The sequence below is a fragment of the Rana temporaria genome, chromosome 9, assembly GCF_905171775.1.
Source record: "Rana temporaria chromosome 9, aRanTem1.1, whole genome shotgun sequence".
Taxonomy (NCBI): Eukaryota; Metazoa; Chordata; class Amphibia; order Anura; family Ranidae; genus Rana; species Rana temporaria.
In genome coordinates this window covers 1,197,255-1,216,934 of record NC_053497.1, presented here as the reverse complement: position 1 = coordinate 1,216,934, position 19,680 = coordinate 1,197,255, and positions in this window count along the sequence as shown.

Sequence of the window (19,680 nt, the reverse complement as noted above, 5' to 3'; positions counted from 1 at the left end):
TCAGCACGGCTACACCCAGCTAGAAGAACGGGTGCTGGTTCTATCCAACCCCACTGGAGCCCAGGGATCTTCCCACGCATCCACCTCTTCTGCTGGGACAGGATCGACTCCAACTGTGGTGATGCTTCCTCCGGAACCCAGGGTCCCCACACCTGAAAAGTTCTCTGGAAATCGAAGTAACTTCAGGGCCTTTCGTAATTCCTGTGAGCTGTATTTTGCCCTTCAGCCACGAACCTTCTCTCTGGAAGTCACCAAAGTGGGCTTTGTGATCTCACTACTTACTGGAGAACCCCAAACCTGGGCCCACCGCCTCCTAGAACGAAAGGATGAGTCCGTGACCAACCTTACCACCTTCTTTGACGCTATGGCACAGCTTTACGAAGACCCCCAGCTTTCAGCAACTGCAGAAGCTGCTTTACGTACCCTTCAGCAGGGTCGCAGGGCAGCAGAGGACTATGTCGCTGAGTTTAGGCGGTGGAGCGCAGATACAGACTGGAACGACGCTGCTCTTCGTTACCAGTTCCGCATGGGACTATCAGATCCTCTGAAAGATGAACTGGCTAGAGTTGGGGTTCCACAGACTTTGAATGCGCTGATCGATTTAGCCATACAAATCGATCGACGCCTAAGAGAGCGAAGGGCTGAGAGAGCTACGGGGTTTTCTCGTCCAACCTGGATGCTTCCCAAGGCCCCAAGTCATCTACACCCAGTACCCATTGCATCACCAGCCCCTACAGCTGACACACCTGAGCCCATGCAGCTGGGCGTCCTTCGCCCTTCCCTTACTCCTGAAGAGCGTCAACGACGTCGTGTAAATAATCTGTGTCTGTACTGCGGTGGACCCAGCCACTTTGTCAGGAACTGTCCTCTAAAGCTCCGTAAGTGTCTCTCCATGTCTCCTAGCCATACAGACTTTATTACCCAGCCTGCATCTCACCTTGCCCTTTCTGTGTCGTTCCAGCTTCCAGGAAAGACTCTGCTAACACCTGCCATTATTGACTCCGGGGCCTGTAGCTGCTTCATGGACTCATCTTTTGCTGCTAAACACCAAATTCCTCTCCTTCCCAAGACCCATGGACTTTCTGTTCATTTGGCTGACGGGTCTGCTATCAAATCAGGCCCTGTAGTTCTAGAGACTGCTCCGATACTTGCCGTTATCTCCAGTTCCCACCATGAACTTTTACGTATGGACATAATCTCCTCCCCAATATTTCCTGTAATCCTTGGCATGCCCTGGCTACAAGTCCACAACCCTGCCATCAACTGGGCCACAGGGGAGGTTACCTTTTCTTCACCGTACTGCCAGCAATTCTGTGGACCCCAAGATCCTCATGGGCCATCTACCTTACTATGCCTGGAATCTGAAGCCGAAATACGCCAGTCTATTCCCGAAGCCTACCATGATTTTCTGGACGTATTCAGTAAACAAAGGGCAGAGGCTCTACCACCCCATCGAGCCTACGACTGTCCTATTGAGCTGCTTCCTGGGGCCGAAATCCCTTTTGGTAGGATTTTCCCCTTGACAGAGGTAGAACAAGGGGCATTGAAGGAATACATAGATGAAAACCTAAAAAAGGGGTTTATTCGCCCGTCCACATCTCCAGCAGGCGCAGGCATCTTCTTTGTCGAGAAAAAAGACCATACCCTTCGACCTTGTGTCGACTACAGGGAATTAAACAAAATCACTGTGAAGAACCGTTATCCTCTTCCCCTGGTGCCAGAGTTATTCCAGAGGCTGGGGGCCGCCACGGTTTTCACCAAACTTGACCTCCGTGGCGCCTATAATCTAGTCCGCATCAGGGATGGGGACGAGTGGAAGACGGCCTTCCGTTCTCGATTCGGGCACTTTGAGTACTTGGTGATGCCCTTCGGATTGTGCAATGCACCTGCTACTTTTCAGTATTTTATCAACGATGTCCTCCGAGACTTTTTGGACTTATTTGTTATCGTCTACCTGGACGATATTCTAATCTTTTCTTCTTCCCTTGAATTCCACCGCAGGCATGTCAGAAGCGTACTGGGCCGTCTTCGTCAACATGGTTTATATGCAAAAGCTGAAAAGTGCGAATTTGAACAGGAAAGTATACCATTTCTGGGGTTAATCATCTCCAGTGAAGGCATCAAGATGGACCCCCAGAAGATTTCTGCAATCCTGGACTGGCCAGTCCCAGCAGACAAGAAGGGAATCCAACGTTTTGTTGGTTTCGCCAACTTCTACCGCAAGTTTATCAAAGGCTTCTCGGCCATCATTGCACCAATCACCCAATTGACCAAACAGGGAACCCGCTTCCATTGGTCCCCTGAGGCCCAAGGAGAATTTGAGGCCCTTAAGGAACTCTTTACCTCTGCTCCTGTTTTGGGACACCCAGATTCCTCTCTACCATTTGTTCTTGAGGTAGACGCGTCTGAAATTGCCGTAGGAGCAATACTTTCCCAAAGACAAGGAACCAAGGCCCAACTTCATCCAGTAGCCTTTTTCTCACGTAAACTCTCAACAGCAGAGAAGAACTATGATGTAGGGGATCGGGAATTATTGGCAATAAAATCTGCACTGGAGGAGTGGCGCTACCTGCTGGAGGGAGCTGCCCATCCAATCCTAATATTTACCGACCACAAGAACCTGGAATATCTGAGATCTGCAAAGCGGTTGAGGCCACGCCAAGCCAGATGGGCGCTCTTTTTCTCCAGATTTTCCTTCCATGTCACGTATCGGCCAGGTTCCAAAAATACTAAACCTGATGCCCTGTCCCGGATGTTTCACAAGTCAAAAGAAATTGCTACCCCGGATACCATCCTTGCCCCTGGCAACTTTCTTCTTCTTCAGGAAGATCTGCTTTCCCGAATTAAGCAAGCCTCCACAGGACAGACACCTCCTTCTGAATCAGGACTGCAGTTCAAGGATGGGGTATTTTGGCACGAAGACAAGATCTACACTCCCGATAGACTTTATCGTTGAATTACCTCCGGCAGAAGATCATACCACTATCTTCGTGGTAGTTGATCGTCTGTCAAAGATGGCACATTTTATTCCAATGAAAGGCACTCCCTCAGCTTCTGAAACAGCGCAGGCATTCATTAAGGAAATCATCAGACTCCATGGGGTACCAGCTAACATCGTCTCAGATCGGGGGGTGCAATTTACCTCCCGATTCTGGAGGTCCCTCTGTAAGGCCCTGGACATTGAACTGTCCTTTTCCTCCGCTTATCATCCCCAGACCAATGGGCAAACTGAGAGGACGAATCAGACTCTCGAACAGTATCTACGCTGCTTTTCCTCTTTTGCACAAGATGATTGGATTTCTCTGCTTCCATTGGCCGAATTCGCCTACAATAACTCCATCCACTCCGCTACCAAACAAACCCCCTTTTTCGCCAATTTTGGCTTCCATCCCTCATTTCTGCCCAATTCACTTCCTGAATGTACAGTACCAGCGGTCCAGGAGAAAATTAATTTCTTCTCTACCAATAACCAGCTTTTGCAGGAAACTATGACCAAGACTCAGGAACACAACAAAACAACCTTTGACAGGAAGAGACGAGGTGAATTAATATTGTCTCCTGGTGACCTGGTGTGGTTATCCACAACGAATTTGAGGATGGCATGTCCTTCGAAGAAGCTGGGCCCCAAATTTTTAGGGCCATTTCCGGTTAGGAGGAGAATCAATGAAGTAGCTTACGAATTAGAACTCCCAGATTCATTAAGGGTCCATCCTGTATTTCACGTATCGCTGTTAAAACCTTCTATTCCCAACCCTTTTCCAAATCGGAGTACTTCCCCCCCTGATCCTGTCATTGTAGATGGAGAAGAGGAATTCGAAGTGGAGGCTATCCTGGACTACAGAAGGAGAAGGAACCAGAATCAGTTTTTGATAAAATGGAAGGGGTACGGACCTGAAGAAAATTCGTGGGAGCCCGAGAGGAACATCCACGCTAAGAGTCTGGTACAATCCTTTAAGAGATCTCACCCTGAGAAGTTTGCCAGAATGGGCATCCGGAGGCTGCCCCTTGGGGGGGGGGCAATGTCATGAGGATCCTGCCAGAAACAGGCGACTTAGATTTTGCGGTTCCCGATCGCGGCTGCGATCACGCATGCGTGTGCATGCACGGGTGCACACGCCTATTGGAGCCAGGCGGGGTATTTAAGCCGGCCCCTCACACACCATCCCTGCTGTCTGCTCTACAGCGTTGAGTACCTGAAACCTGATCTGAGACTTACCTGTGAAAGACCCCGGCTTACCTGTGACTATTCCAGCCATCCGCCTGCACCTGATCCTTGGCCTGTTCTGACTACCCTTCTGCCTGCACCTCTGTACCTCGCTGTCCGCCCCGATATCTGACCCGGCTTGTCTGACCTTCTGTGCTGATCCAGTCAGCTCCAGTCTGCTGAAAGATTCCAGTTGTCCTAGTTCCAGTCCAGCTGAACGATTCCAGTTTGTCCTAGTTCCAGTCCAGCTGAACGATTCCAGTTTGTCCTAGTTCCAGTCCAGCTGAACGATTCCAGTTTGTCCTAGTTCCAGTCCAGCTGAACGATTCCAGTTTGTCCTAGTTCCAGTCCAGCTGAACGATTCCAGTTTGTCCTAGTTCCAGTCCAGCTGAACGATTCCAGTTTGTCCTAGTTCCAGTCCAGCTGAACGATTCCAGTTTGTCCTAGTTCCAGTCCAGTTGCTGAGCTGATCCGGTCTGCTAAGCTGATCCAGTCTATTGGACCTATCCTCTCTGCTGAGCTGATCCTGTCTGGTGTGGGTTTCCTGTCTGCTGAGCTGATCCAGTCTATTGGACCTATCCTCTCTGCTGAGCTGATCCAGTTCCGGTATTCCAGTTCCTGCAAGAAAGCTTCTACTAGACTGACCCACTGCCTCTTCCTGTTGATCCTGCCAGGCACCCGTGCCCCTCCTTACTCCTGTGCCTTCTGTTATCCTATCAGGGGGCCACGAGTGGGAGCTGTAAGGGAGGCCGACCTCTGCAATTCGGGCTCATCACCATCAGGTACGTGACACTATTGCTGCTCGTCCTTTGGGTGTCACTCCATTGCTGCTCTTCCTTTGGGTGTCTCTCAGTTGCTTCTCTTCCATTGGGTGTCTCTCCTTTCCTGCTCTTCCTTTGGGTGTCTCTCCATTACTTCTCTACCTTTGGGTGTCTCTCCATTGCTGCTCTTCCTTTGGGTATCTCTCCATTGCTGCTTGTCCTTTGGGAGTCTCTCCATTGCTTCTCTTCCTTTGGGTGTCTCTCCATTGCTGCTCTTCCTTTGGGTGTCTCTTCATTGCTGCTCTTCCTTTGGGTGTCTCTTCATTGCTGATCTTCCTTTGGGTGTCTCTTCATTGCTGATCTTCCTTTGGGTATCTATCCATTGCTTCCCGTCCTTTGGGTGTCTCTCCATTGCTTCTCGTCCTTTGGGTGTCTCTTTATTGCTTCTCGTCCTTTGGGTATCTATCCATTTCTGCCTGTCCTTTGGGTGTCTCTTCATTGCTGCTCTTCCTTTGGGTGTCTCTCCATTGCTGCTCATCCTTTGGGTGTCTCTCCTTTGCTGCTCTACCTTTGGGTGTCTCTCCATTGCTGCTCGCGCCTTTGGGTGTCTCTCCGTTGCTGCTCGTCCTTTGGGTGTCTCTCCATTGCTGCTCGTCCTTTGGGTGTCTCTCCATTGCTGCTCGTCCTTTGGGTGTCTCTTTCATGCTTCTCCTCCTTTTCTGGCAAGCTTTTTCAGCCAGTCAGTGGTGATGTAGAAACAGGTGAGTGCTCTCTTTAGCTAGTCATGACACAACCTTAAATCACCGTGGTTAAACCACGTCTCATGCAATGACATTGCCCCCCCCCCCTCCCCCAACCTTTTCCCATTCAGTTTTCAGTATGACCATATGTTGGCAGTTTTTTCATGAAACGTCCACCTAATTGAATGCTTTACAGTTACATGTCATCTAATATTATTATATTATTATAGGTAAAGTAACCACAACTATGGAATATATTACTGATGAGTGCTCCTTAGTCAAAATAAATCCTTCCGTGAACCGGCGTTATTCGGCATGATGCTCTGATGTTCTATTCCTCCTCGTCCCCCCCACCCCTCGGGGCCCGGCTGGCAACATATAAGTGTGGTCAGAGGATCAGGCCCCAGCCATCACATGACAGCCATAAGCGGGGACCCCGGTGTGCCGCCTCTCCGCTTCATCCACTCAAGAGCAGACTAACAGCTTCATAACCCAGCAGGTTATCATTAAAATAATATATACTTTGCATCAGCCCTGCGCATTGATTTAAGCCTGCGGTTAGGGAAAAAGAAACAGATTTTAGTGAGTTATTAAAAGGCCTCTTACAATATCTCGGAATATTTCAAAAATGAAATCACCAGATGTATAACGTAGCGTAGGAAAAAAAAAATGACACCGGTGTTAAAAGCCTGCACAATCTATGGCCTGCGCCGCTCCTGTGACCGAGAACAGACTCAACCTGCTCTGCGCGGGGCCCACGCCTCCCAAACAAATGCTTTTTTCATACAATTTGCAGCATTAAACCTTCACTTTTTAAAATTAAAGATCGGTTTTGGGCTCCAGGTAAAGAAAAGGATGCCGTGGAACCAGCCAGAGTGCAGAGGAGGACGATTCCTAAGCGGGGGGGTGAGCTTTTGGTTTGGGTTGATGGTAGGGTGACCACATTTCCAAACTGCCATTCAGGGACACCCCCGCCTCCGTACACGCCCTCGCCTCCCGCCTCCGTGCACGCCCTAGCCTCCCGCCTCCATGCATGCCCTCGCCTCCCGCCTCCATGCCCCCTCGCACGCCCTCGCCTCCCGCCTCCATGCCCCCTCGCACGCCCTCGCGCCTGCCCAAAAAAGATGATTTTTGATACTTTTGGTGGTCACCAGGTTAGACAGGTGGTATACATTTTTTACATATATTTTTTTAATTGCCCCCACTTGTCAGCTTCATTTTTTATTGCCCCCCACTTTGTCAACCTCATTTATTACTGTACTGTCCCCAGCCCCAGTGCCCCAAATTGTCACCTGACCTGCTCTTATCTGGACTGGTCTGGTTGTTCGGTTGAGTACCAGTCTTTGTTCCCTGATCCAGGCTGGGGGGCCCCCCTCAGGCAGTCGGGCGGCTTGGGCCGCGGGCGGGAGGAGAAGTCTGGCAATGCGCTGTGGGCGTTGTCACGGGGGCCGCCGAGCCGTGGATCTAAGTTAGCCATTAATGCCGCTGCCCACCAGGAGGTCACTGAAGCCTGGAGAAGTCAGGAGGTGCTGCTTCCGCGGTCGGAGAAGGAGGTAGGTGGACTTGGAGCGCAGGGCAGCACTGGGTAAAGGCCTTGCTCCTCTCGGCCTCACTCTGAGACTCTGCGAATGTGACGTCATTGGTTGCTGGACCCCAGGTGGGGCGGCTCTAGCAACCAGTTTGGCAATTGTCTATTAGGGTGGCTGTGTGTCCTCATTTAATTCTGGGACACTGTATTGTCCCGGAATGAAGGTGCCAGGGACTTGGGACACAAATGCGAATTGCAGGATATAATCAATCCCGGGCAGTCCGGGACACGTAGGCACCCTAGTTGATGGAGAGTTCGACCTAAACTCTACCTCATGGGTGCTCAACCTGTGGCCCTCCAGCTGTTGCAGAACTACAAGTCCCAGGAGGCATTGCAAGGCTGACAGTTGCAAGCATGACTCCCAAAGGCAGAGGCATGATGGGAATTGTAGTTCCGCAATGGCTGAAGGGCCCCAGGTTGAGCACACATGGCGCTGTTTGAGGTCATTGGCCAAATAGTCTACATTTTCCTTTTTTTGTGAATGAGTAACAAGGGGCTACTATGTACCCCCTACCCATTCACATAGGGGCCTTTGTGGTGTAGGAGGGCTGAACCTTAGGGAGATACATTATAATGCGATGGGTGGTCTTAGAGGCTGCTTACCAACAGCCATGGAGTCCTGGTGGACCCTTGGAGAAGTTTACTAAAGTTCTGAAAGGACGGGAGTTCCACACCAGTGCCACACCAGCTTGTATTGTTCTTTGAAAGATTTTATTTTGCAACAACCAAAGAGTTTCGGGAGTCAACACTCCCTCTTCATCAGGGCTACAAAATATATTATGCAGGTGCCTGGATTGGAAAAGCTATTAACATTGGAGGCATAATATATGGAGGCCCCCTTATTAAGAGTTTCCAGATTCCAATAAGTCCTCTGAGCCAGGGATGTGGGGATGAGGCGCTTGCCTCCTTCAACATGGGAACATGGTGGCTTATTGGGGCGGCTGGACTAGGTACTCTCTTCATGTTGACGCCATGTGGCTTGGTACAGGGTTTGACAAATTTGCTTGGAATCTAGGAGCCAGCTAAAAAAGTTAGGAGCCAGAAAACGCACCCAGTCCCGCCGAGCTTGCGCACAGAAGCGAACACATACGTGAGCAGCGACCGCATATGTAAACGGTGTTCAAACCACACAAGTGAGGTATCGCCGTGATTGGTAGAGCGAGAGCAATAATTCTAGCCCTAGACCTCCTCTGTAACTCAAAACATGCAACCTATAGATTTTTTTAAAGGTCGCCTATGGAGATTTTAAAGGGTAAAAGTTTGTCGGCATTCCACGAGCGGACGCAATTTTAAAGCGTGACGTGTTCGGTATGAATTTACTTGGCGTAACATTATCTTTCATAATATTAAAAAAAATGGGGATAACTTTACTGTGGTCTTATTTTTTAATTAAAAAAAGTGTAATTTTTTCCCAAAAAAGTGCGCTTGTAAGACCGCTGCGCAAATAAGACATGACAGAAAGTATTGCAACGATCGCCATTTTATTCTCTAGAGTGTTAGGATAAAAAATATATATAATGTTTGGGGGTTCTAATTAGAGGGAAGAAGATGGCAGTGAAAATAGTGAAAAATTACATTAGAATTGCTGTTTAACTTGTAATGCTTAACTTGTAATACCAACGGCCACCACCAGATGGTGCCAGCTCACAAAAAAAAAAGTTTTTTTTTGCCCACTTTCCAAGCCAAGTCGCCAGGACACCATTTCTATTCGCCATGGCGACTTGGCGCCCGGGATTTGTCGAGCCCTGGCTTGGTATGGTTTGGGTTTGAGAGAATTTATTCTCACTGCCCTTCCTGGTCAGCTAGGTTGTATGCCTGGATAAGGGCTTGGTATGGATTTTGGGCTTGGCGTCCACCTTTAAATCTATACAAGACCTAAACTTTAGTTGTTCGAGGTCGTTGATCAAGTATTAAAAAATTTTCTTTTTTTGAATGAGTAACAGGGGCTACTATGTACCCCCTACCCATTCACATAGGGGCCTTTGTGGTGTAGGATCGATGGACCTTACGTAGATACATTATAATGTGATGGGTGGTCTTAGAGGCTGCTTACCATTGCAGTCATGGAGTCTTGGTGGACCCCTGGAGAAGCTTACTAAAGTTTTGAAAGGATGGGAGTGCCACACCAGTGCCACACCAGTTTCTAACATTGGAGGCATGATATATGGAGGCACCCTTATTCTAAAAGAGCTTCCAGATTCCGATAAGTCCTCTGAGCCAGGGATGTGGGGATGAGGCGCTTGCCTCCTTCAACATGGGGACATGGTGGTTTATTGGGGCGGCTGGACTTGGTACTCATGTCATGTTGAGGCCATGTGGCCTGGTATGGTTTGGGTTTGAGAGAATGTATTCTCACTGCCCTTCCTGGTCAGCTAGGTTGTATGCCTGGATAAGGGCTTGGTATGGATTTTGGGGTTGACCACATGTCATTTATTTATTTATTTTGCTTAGGGCCCACCTTTAAATTACAAGACCTAAACGTTAGCTGTTAAAGGTCGTTTATCAAGTATTCTAGATTTTCCTTTTTTGAATGAGTAACAGGGCCTACTATGTACCCCCTACCCGGTCCCATAGGGGCCTTTGTGGTGTAGGAGGGCTGAACCTTAGGGAGATACATTATAATGTGATGGGTGGTCTTAGAGGCTGCTTACCAACAGCCATGGAGTCCTGGTTGACCCTTAGAGAAGTTTACCAAAGTTTTGAAAGGATGGCAGTGCCACACCAGCTTGTATAGTCCTTTAAAAGATTTTATTTTGCAACAACGGTAGCGGCACCACTATCACCGCCCGCTGCCCTGTGCCTTGCTCACGCCACGGCTGTGTCCCTCAGCGGAGCGGAACAAAGCCGCCTCCCCCTCCTATCTGTTTACATCCACAGAGGAGGAGGAGCCCGCGCTGTGTATTGCTGTTCTGAGGTCTGTAAGGGGGGTGTCTGTACTGCTGGGGGTGTCTGCACTGGAGGGGGGTGTCTGTACTACTGGGGGTCTCTGTACTTGGGGGTTCGGCACCGAGGGGGATGTCTGTACTGAGGGGGGTCTGTACTGCTGGGGGGTGTCTGCACTGGGGGGGTCTGTACTACTGGGGGTGTCTGCAGGGCTGTCTTAATGAGAGGACATGGGGGGCCCCTGCCCCTTCCCCAAAGCAGCTGATCCTTGAGCCCGGGCTGCCCTGAAATTGGGGCAGCCCGGGCTGCCCTTCTACATCCCAGATATCCCCCCAGCACTCTGACCCCTCTACACCCTAGACATCCCCTACCTCCTACCTACTTTACCTGCACTGTCTCCATTGTAGGGGCCCCAGAGCATTACTTTGCCCAGGGGCCCATGATGCTATGAAGACGGCCCTGGGTGTCTGTACACGGAGGTCTGTCTGTACTTGGGGGTCTGCACTGGGGGGTGTCTGTACTACTGGGGGTGTATTGTTTTTCAGTGGCGGTGCAGGAGTGAGAGGGGGCGGCGCTCCTGCGCCCTCTATAGACGCACCGCCACTGGCCCTGAGTATAACTAAACTGAATGTATTCTCCCTAGAGACGAGGGATTTGATCATTTATTACCATATAATTTGAGGCAAGGCTTTATAAAGGTCGCTCACGTTGCTTCGGATTATCTACGCGTTTAAGGCGTTCTCCTGGGGATACGCGTTTTTATTTATTATCGAGTCTCGAAGGTTGAAGTCAATGGACTTGGGGATTTTTTTTCACCTTCCTACATAACGATAATAATGAACTCCTCCGCGGACGATACTTCAGCCGCACATTTCAGAGCCGGTCTTATAAAGAATAAAGCAGCCGTCGCTGGAAATATAAATTACGGCCCAGCCGGGACCGATATTTAACGGCGTCATTTCTTTTTCGCTGTCATGTGCTAAAATATTGATTTCTGACGACGTATATTATTTTGGCTTTTCCGTGGAAAAAAGGTCAACGCTTCGTAGTTACAATTTTTATTTTATTTTTTATTCCCGGATATTAACCACTTCAGCCCCCCCGGGCCATTTCGCTGGCCAAAGACCGGGGACACTTTTTGCGATTCAGCACGCGTCGCTTTAACTGACAATTGCGCGGTCGCGCGACGCGGCTCCCAAACAAAACTGACGTCCTTTTTTTTCCCCCACGAAAAATTGTGGTATTTGATCACCTACGCGTTTTTTTTTTTGTTTTTTTTTTTCCGCTATAAACAAAAATAGAGCGACAATTTTGAAAAAATAAATCAATATTTTTAACTTTTTGCTATAATAAATATCCCCCAAAAAAATATATATATATAAAAAAAAAATTCCCTCAGTTTAGGCCGATACGTATTCTTCTACATATTTTTGATACAAAACGTTTATTGAGCAGTTTTCGCAAAAGATATCTACAAAATAGGGGATGGTTTTATGGCATTTTTATTAATATTTTTTTTTTTACTACTAATGGCGGCGATCAGCGATTTTTATCGTGACTGCGACATTATGGCGGACACTTTTGACGCCATTTTGGGACCATTGTCATTTTTACAGCGATCAGTGCTATAAAAATGCACTGATTGCTGTAAAAATGACACTGGTAGTGAAGGGGGTTAACCTGTAGGGGGCGCTGAAGGGGTTAAGTTTGTCCTAGGGAGTAAGCTGATGGAAGTTGTTGAGCGGGGGGGGGGGGCTGCCACTGTTCCGAGTTGTTGAGCGGGGGGGGTGAAGGGGACTTCTTACCTCTTTATCAGCAGCGGCATGGCTCTTCCTGCTTCCTCCTCCCGGGGCCCCCTATTGAGCCCAGTCAAGCCCAATGGTAAGTCAGGCCCTGCGCACGCCCCTGTCGCGAGCTCCGAAACCGTGCCCGCGGGACGCGCAGACTGGATGCAAACGGGTCACGGAGCTGAAGAACGTGGAGATGTCAGTGTAAACACAACATCTCCCCGTTCTTCCTAGTGACAGGTCACTGATAGAATGCTCCCTGTCATCGGGGGATGCTGAGAAAGTGAAAGTGTCATCTTTTTTCTCCTCTCTCCCTCTCTCCAGCCGCGACCTGAGAACTGAGAACCGGGGGTGGGGGGGAATGCCGAGAAAGTGAAAGTGTCAACTTTTCTCCTCTCTCCCTCTCTCCAGCCGCGACCTGAGGACGGGAGGGGGTGTGCTGTCGAAGACTACACAGTGAAAGTGTCATCTCTTCCTCTATCCTCTCTCCTGCCGCAAATCAGGGGGGGGAGGTCGGCCGGGCCCCAGGTAACCATCGGGCCCCCTACATATGCCTGTACCCCCCTGATGGCGGCAGGGATGGACTGGCCATTGGGACTTTCCCGGTGCGCCGATGGCTCAGTGGGCTGGCTTCAGTGACAGCAGACCGCCGCCCCCTCCGCTCCTTTGTCTCTCCCTTCCCGCAGCGCTCACCTCCTCTCCCTCCCCGCAGCGCTCAACTGGGGGGAGCAGAGAAGCAGGGGGAGGAGCAGGGGGGACAACAGAGGAACATGGGGGAGGGGACAGACAGCTGACTCAACAGCTATGGCCTGGGTGAGTTTCTCACTTCTGCCTAATCTTGTCCCATAAGGGGGGGGCACCAAACTGATTCTTGAAATAATTCCTAGCTTCCCCATTGGTACTGCCTATAAGGCCGGGTACTCACGAACAAACATGTACGGTGAAAGCAGTCCGTCGGACCGTTTTCACCGTACATGTCTGCCAGAGGGCTTCTGTACGATGGTTGTACACACCATCGTACAGAAGTCCACGCGTAAACAATACGCGGGGCGTGTCCGCGTCGTCGCCGCGGCGATGACGCTGAGACGTGGGCGGGCCTGCCATTTAAAGGCTTCCACGCATGCGAGGGACGGCGGGCGCCTGGACATGTACGGTAGGTCTGTACTGACGACCGTACATGTCCGAGCGGGCAGGATTCCAGCGGACGGTTTTAAAACACGTCCAGGAATATTTGCCCGCTGGGAAAAGGCCCGGCGGGCAAATGTTTGCTGGAATTCGGCCCGCTCGCGCCTACACACGACCGAACATGTCTGCTGAAACTGGCCCGCGGACCAGTGTCAGCATACATGTTTGGTCGTGTGTACGGGGCCTAAGAGTACCAGCCGTTCTACTCTAATAAAGTAGAGTGGCTATTGAAGTGGGAGAGGGTGCTTGGGTGGCTGAAGGGGGGGGGGGGTGCGGGAGTTGTCCGGCCGCCATGGGAGAGACCTGTCAAAGTGGGCCAGTCTGGATAAAGCCCAGGGCCAAATTTTTGAAAAAGGTGTCCAACTGTCCTATGAAGTTCTTGTGAATGGAGAGGGCCTGGTGGACGTCAGAAGGAGGCGACTGATGATCCTGCGGCCCTGTGAGTAAATGACCCGTGGTACAATTTAGTGACTGTGTGCAGATTTTTTGATTCTTTGGGAAAAGTCTTTGTCAACGGTCAGTATTATAGACTCTGTGGGACATTTTTACATCGCTCAACAAGCTGGAGAAGAGTCCTCAAAATGTTCAGTTTTTCTGGGGCATCCTGTAATCCCTTTGCCCCATCCGAGTTCTACGTTCCAATAAAACCCTAAAAAAAAAAAACACCCCTAGTCTGTTCCTCTGAGCCGGTGAAAGATTGGAGAAAAAGGTATGTGCCTGGCTCTCTCCCTGGCTGATTTGTATTAGTGGGAGAAATAGTGTCCCATTATTGGTATCAGTGGGAGGAATAGTGCCCCATCTTTGGTGTCAGTGGGAGGAATAGTGTCCCATCATTGGTGTCAGTGGGAGGAATAGTGTCCCGTCTCATTGGTATCAGTGGGAGGAATAGTGTCCCGTCATTGGTATCAGTGGGAGGAATAGTGTCCCGTCTCATTGGTGTCAGTGGGAGGAATAGTGTCCCATCATTGGTGTCAGTGGGAGGAATAGTGACCCATCTCATTGGTGTCAGTGGGAGGAATAGTGTCCCATCATTGGTATCAGGGGGAGGAATAGTGTCCCATCATTGGTATCAGTGGGAGGAATAGTGACCCATCATTGGTGTCAGTGGGAGGAATAGTGACCCATCATTGGTGTCAGTGGGAGGAATAGTGACCCATCATTGGTATCAGTGGGAGGAATAGTGTCCCATCATTGGTGTCAGTGGGAGGAATAGTGACCCATCTCATTGGTGTCAGTGGGAGGAATAGTGTCCCATCATTGGTATCAGGGGGAGGAATAGTGTCCCATCATTGGTGTCAGTGGGGGGAATAGTGTCCCGTCATTGGTATCAGTGGAAGGAATAGTGTCCCATCATTGGTGTCAGTGGGAGGAATAGTGTCCCGTAATTGGTGTCAGTGGGAGGAATAGTGTCCCATCATTGGTGTCAGTGGGAGGAATAGTGTCCCATCATTGGTGTCAGTGGGAGGAATAGTGTCCCATCATTGGTATCAGTGGGAGGAATAGTGTCCTATCATTGGTGTCAGTGGGAGGAATAGTGTCCCATCATTGGTATCAGTGGGAGGAATAGTGTCCCGTCATTGGTATCAGTGGGGGGAATAGTGTCCCGTCATTGGTATCAGTGGGAGGAATAGTGTCCCATCATTGGTGTCAGTGGCAGGAATAGCGTCCCGTCATTGGTATCAGTGGCAGGAATAGTGTCCCGTCATTGGTATCAGTGGCAGGAATAGTGTCCCATCATTGGTGTCAGTGGAAGGAATAGTGTCCCATCATTGGTGTCAGTGGAAGGAATAGTGTCCCATCATTGGTATCAGTGGGAGGAATAGTGTCCCGTCATTGGTGTCAGTGGGAGGAATAGTGTCCCGTCATTGGTATCAGTGGAAGGAATAGTGTCCCATCTCATTGGTATCAGTGGGAGGAATAGTGCCCCATCATTGGTGTCCGTGGAAGGAATAGTGTCCCATCATTGGTATCAGGGGGAGGAATAGTGTCCCATTATTGGTATCAGTGGCTGGAATAGTGTCCCATCATTGGTGTCAGTGGGAGGAATAGTGTCCCATCATTGGTGTCAGTGGGAGGAATAGTGTCCCGTCATTGGTGTCAGTGGCAGGAATAGTACCCCATCGTTGAAGTCAGAGGGAGAAGTTATGCCCCATCATTGGTGTCAGTGGGAGGAATAGCGTCCTAAGGGCCAGATAAAGACAATCAAAGGGCCGCAGTTTGAAGACCACTGGTTTAATAAAAAGCTCAGTTTAATTTTTTTTTTTTAAATAAAACTTTTGGCGAATCACCAAAAAATATCAAGTATTAAAAATAAAAACGCGGAAATGAAAATACGGGCAGAATTAGGCGTTTTTCGAATTAACGCTCTTATGTTTCAAAACAGATGTATCCTTTTTATGTTCGAAAATTGTAACATTTCACGTCGGGGTGTGACAAAGATTATCCGGCTGATCAAGGTAAGCGATCTCACAGCTCCGTAATTTATGTCGGCGGCGTCCCGGCGGACGTGTGATTTTTTTTTCCCCGAGTGTTATAAATATTAAACAGCGTTATAATAAAAACAGCTAGAAAGAAAGGACGCCGCTTCTGGAGTAGGGGGACGCAGCCGATATTAACAGGTGTTTTGCTGCGTCTAGCGCCTTTATCGAAGGTGAGGTTTTTTTTGGAGGGTGTCATCCCGAAGTGTAACCAACAAAAGCAGAAAAAAAAGGGGGGGGGAGAGAGGGAGAGAGGGGGGGGGGGGGGAGAGAGGGAGATAACATCCTGGAATAACATTTGCGGCTGTTCCCAAGACGACGGGATCCCCTGCACCTCGCTTTCTGCTCGGTGACTGGCTTCTGCCTGTATGAGTTTAGCACATCATTATGACTCAGCTTCCCAAAGGACGGCCTCAGGTGTAGCTGGATTTCAGAGCTGAGCTCAGCATTGTCACATACTTTGTATGATCCATCCCCATGCACTTTTTATATGAGTGAGAAATATTTAACCCCTTCAAGGTGGTTTCCGTCCTGTTACATGGGAAAGGAAGGTTGGGGATGGGAGTAAAAACTAGACGTTCTCCGTTTAGGCTGGCCCCCTAAACCTTGAGCTTGGCAGTAAGGCTCATTAAAAACTAGAGATGAGGCATAAGATTAGATTCATGAATTTGGATCACCCGAACCCAATCTGAATTTTAGTGTTATTTTTGACAGTTTCCGAGCCTGAGAGAAAGAGACCAAAGGCTGCTTTAGATCTACCAAGTTCCATACCTCATTAGCCGGTGACATTCTTCCTTAGCTTGAATGCCAAGACCTAGCAGGTGCCATCCTTCCTTAGCTTGCTTGCCAGTACTACCAGGTCTCTTCCTTTCCTAGCTTGCTTGCCAGATCTACCAGGTCCCATCATTCCTTATTGTGACTACCAGACCTACCAGGTTCCCCCATTCCTTATTGTGACTACCAGATCTGCCATGTCCCATAATTCCTTATTGTGACTACCAGACCTACCACTGGGTTCCCCCATTCCTTATTGTGACTACCAGACCTACCAGGTCCCATCATTCCTTATTGTGACTACCAGACCTACCAGGTCCCATCATTCCTTATTGTGACTACCAGACCTACCAGGTTCCCCCATTCCTTATTGTGACTACCAGACCTACCACTGGGTTCCCCCATTCCTTATTGTGACTACCAGACCTACCAGGTTCCCCCATTCCTTATTGTGACTACCAGACCTACCAGGTTCCCCCATTCCTTATTGTGACTACCAGACCTACCAGGTTCCCCCATTCCTTATTGTGACTACCAGACCTACCAGGTTCCTCCATTTCTTAGCTTGATTGCCAAACCCACCAGGTGCCATCCTTTCTTAGCTTGTCTGTCAGATCTACAAGGTGTTATCCTTCCTTAACTTGACTCCCAGGACCTACCGGGTAAAGTCTTTCTATAGCTTGACTATTAGGCTTACCAGGTGCCATCCTTCCTTAGCTTGACTGCCAGACCTGCCAAACCTACCAGGAGCCGTCCTTCCTTAGCTTGACTGCCAGACCTACCAAACCTACCAGGAGTCGTCCTTCCTTAGCTTGACTGCCAGACCTACCAAACCTACCAGGAGTCCCTCCCTTCCTTAGCCTGATTGCCAAACCCACCAAGTGCCAATCCTTTCTTAGCTTGACTGTCGGATCTACAAGGTGTTATTCTTCCTTAACTTGAGTTGACTCCCATGAGCTACCTGGTGAAGTTTTTCTATAGCTTGACTATTAGGCCTACCAGGTGCCATCAATCCTTAGCTTGACTGGCAGACCTGCCACACCTACCAGGAGTCACCCTTCCTTAGCTTGACTGTCAGTCCTACCAGGTCCCTCCCTTCCTTAGCTTGATTGCCAAACACACCAAGTGCCATCCTTTCTTAGCTTGATTGTCGGGTCTACAAGGTGTTATGCTTCCTTAACTTGACTCCCAGGACCTACCAGGTGAAGTCTTTCTATAGCTTGACTATTAGGCTTACCAGGTGCCATCCTTCCTTAGCTTGACTGCCAGACCTGCCAAACCTACCAGGAGCCGTCCTTTCTTAGCTTGACTGCGCCAGACCTACCAGGTCCCTCCCTTCCTTAGCTTGATTGCCAAACCCACCAAGTGCCATCCTTTCTTAGCTTGACTGACAGATCTGCCACACCTACCAGGTGTCGTTTGTCTTTCCTTAGCTTGACTGCCAGTCCTACCAGGTCTCTTTCTTTACTTGCTTGCTTGTCAGATCTAATAGGTCCCATCATTCCTTATTGTGTCTGCCAGACCTACCAGGTCCCTCCCTTCCTTAGCTTGATTGCCAAACCCACCAAATGCCATTCTTTCTTAGCTTGACTGTCAGATCTACAAGGCGTTATTCTTCCTTAACTTAACTCCCAGAACCTATTAGGTGAAGTCTTTCTATAGCTTGACTATTAGGCCTACCAGGTGCCATCCTTCCTTAGCTTGACTGCCAGACCTACCAGGTCCCTTCCTTTCCTAGCTTGCTTGTCAGAGCCAAAAACAGCCGAAAAAAAACCGGGCCGACATCAAGCGCGTTCTCGATGCAGGACTTTTGAGGGCTCATGTAAGTAAATAGAGGGGGGGGGGGGCTGGGGGGCCAGCAAAAATCAGGTGTCTTTTCACCTTAATGCATAGGATGCATTAAGGTGAAAAAAACATGAACCTTTACAACCCCTTAAAATGGCAGATCTACCAGGTCACATTCTTCTTTATCTTGATGGCCAGACCAACCAGGTTCCTCCTTTCCTTAGCTTGATTGCTAAACCTTTCCAGGTGCCATCTATTCATAGCTTGACTACCAAATCTACCAGGTACTGCCTTTCCTTAGCTTGAGTGCCAGATCTACCAGGTCCCATTCTTCCTTAACCTGACTGCCAAGACTTATCAGGTGGCATTCTTCCTTAGCTTTACTGCCAAGACCTACCAGGTCCCACCCTTCCTTAGCTTGACTGCCAAGACCTACCAGGCCCCATCCTTTCTTAGCTTGACTGCCAGACCTACCAGGTCCTATCCTTCCTTAGCTGGACTGCCAAGACCTACCAGGTCCCATCCTTCCTTAGCTTGACTGCCAAGACCTACCAGGCCCCATCCTTTCTTAGCTTGACTGCCAGACCTACCAGGTCCTATCCTTCCTTAGCTTGACTGCCAGATCTACCAGGTCCCATCCTTCCTTAAAGCAGGGGTTCACCCAAAAAAAATGTTTTAACATTATATTCAGGCAAATTTTTTTTTAAATCCTTGCCATACATACCGTTTTATATATATATGTTCACCGCGGCTTCCGGGTATAATCTGCCGGACTGGGCGCTCCTAATTGATTGACATGCTTCGACCGGCGCATACAGCGCATCACGAGTTGCCGAAAGAAGCCGAACGTCGGTGCGCAGGCGCCGTATAGAGCCGACTCGCAGTCCGGCTTCTTTCGGCAACTCGTGACACGATGTATGCGCTGGTCGGAAGCATGTCAATCAATTAGGAACACCCAGTCCCGCAGATTATACCCGGAAGCCGCGGTGAACATATATATATAAAACGGTATGTACGGCAAGGATTTAAAAAAAAACTGCGTAATGTCATTATCATAACTCGCCTGAATGTAATGTTAAAATATAATTTTTGGGTGAACCCCCGCTTTAACTTGACTGCCAAGACCTATCAGGTGGCTTTCTACCTTAGCTTGACTGCCAAGACCTACCAGGTCCCATCCTTCCTTAGCTTGACTGCCAGACCTACCAGGTCCCATCCTTCCTTAGCTTGACTGCCAGACCTACCAGGTCCCATCCTTCCTTAGCTTGACTGCCAGACCTACCAGGTCCCATCCTTCCTTAGCTTGACTGCCAGACCTACCAGGTCCCATCCTTCCTTAGCTTGACTGCCAGACCTACCAGGTCCCATCCTTCCTTAGCTTGACTGCCAGACCTACCAGGTCCCATCCTTCCTTAGCTTGACTGCCAGACCTGCTAGGTCCTTTCTTTCCTTGGCTTGACTGCCAGACCTACCAGATCCACCCTTCTGTAGATTGA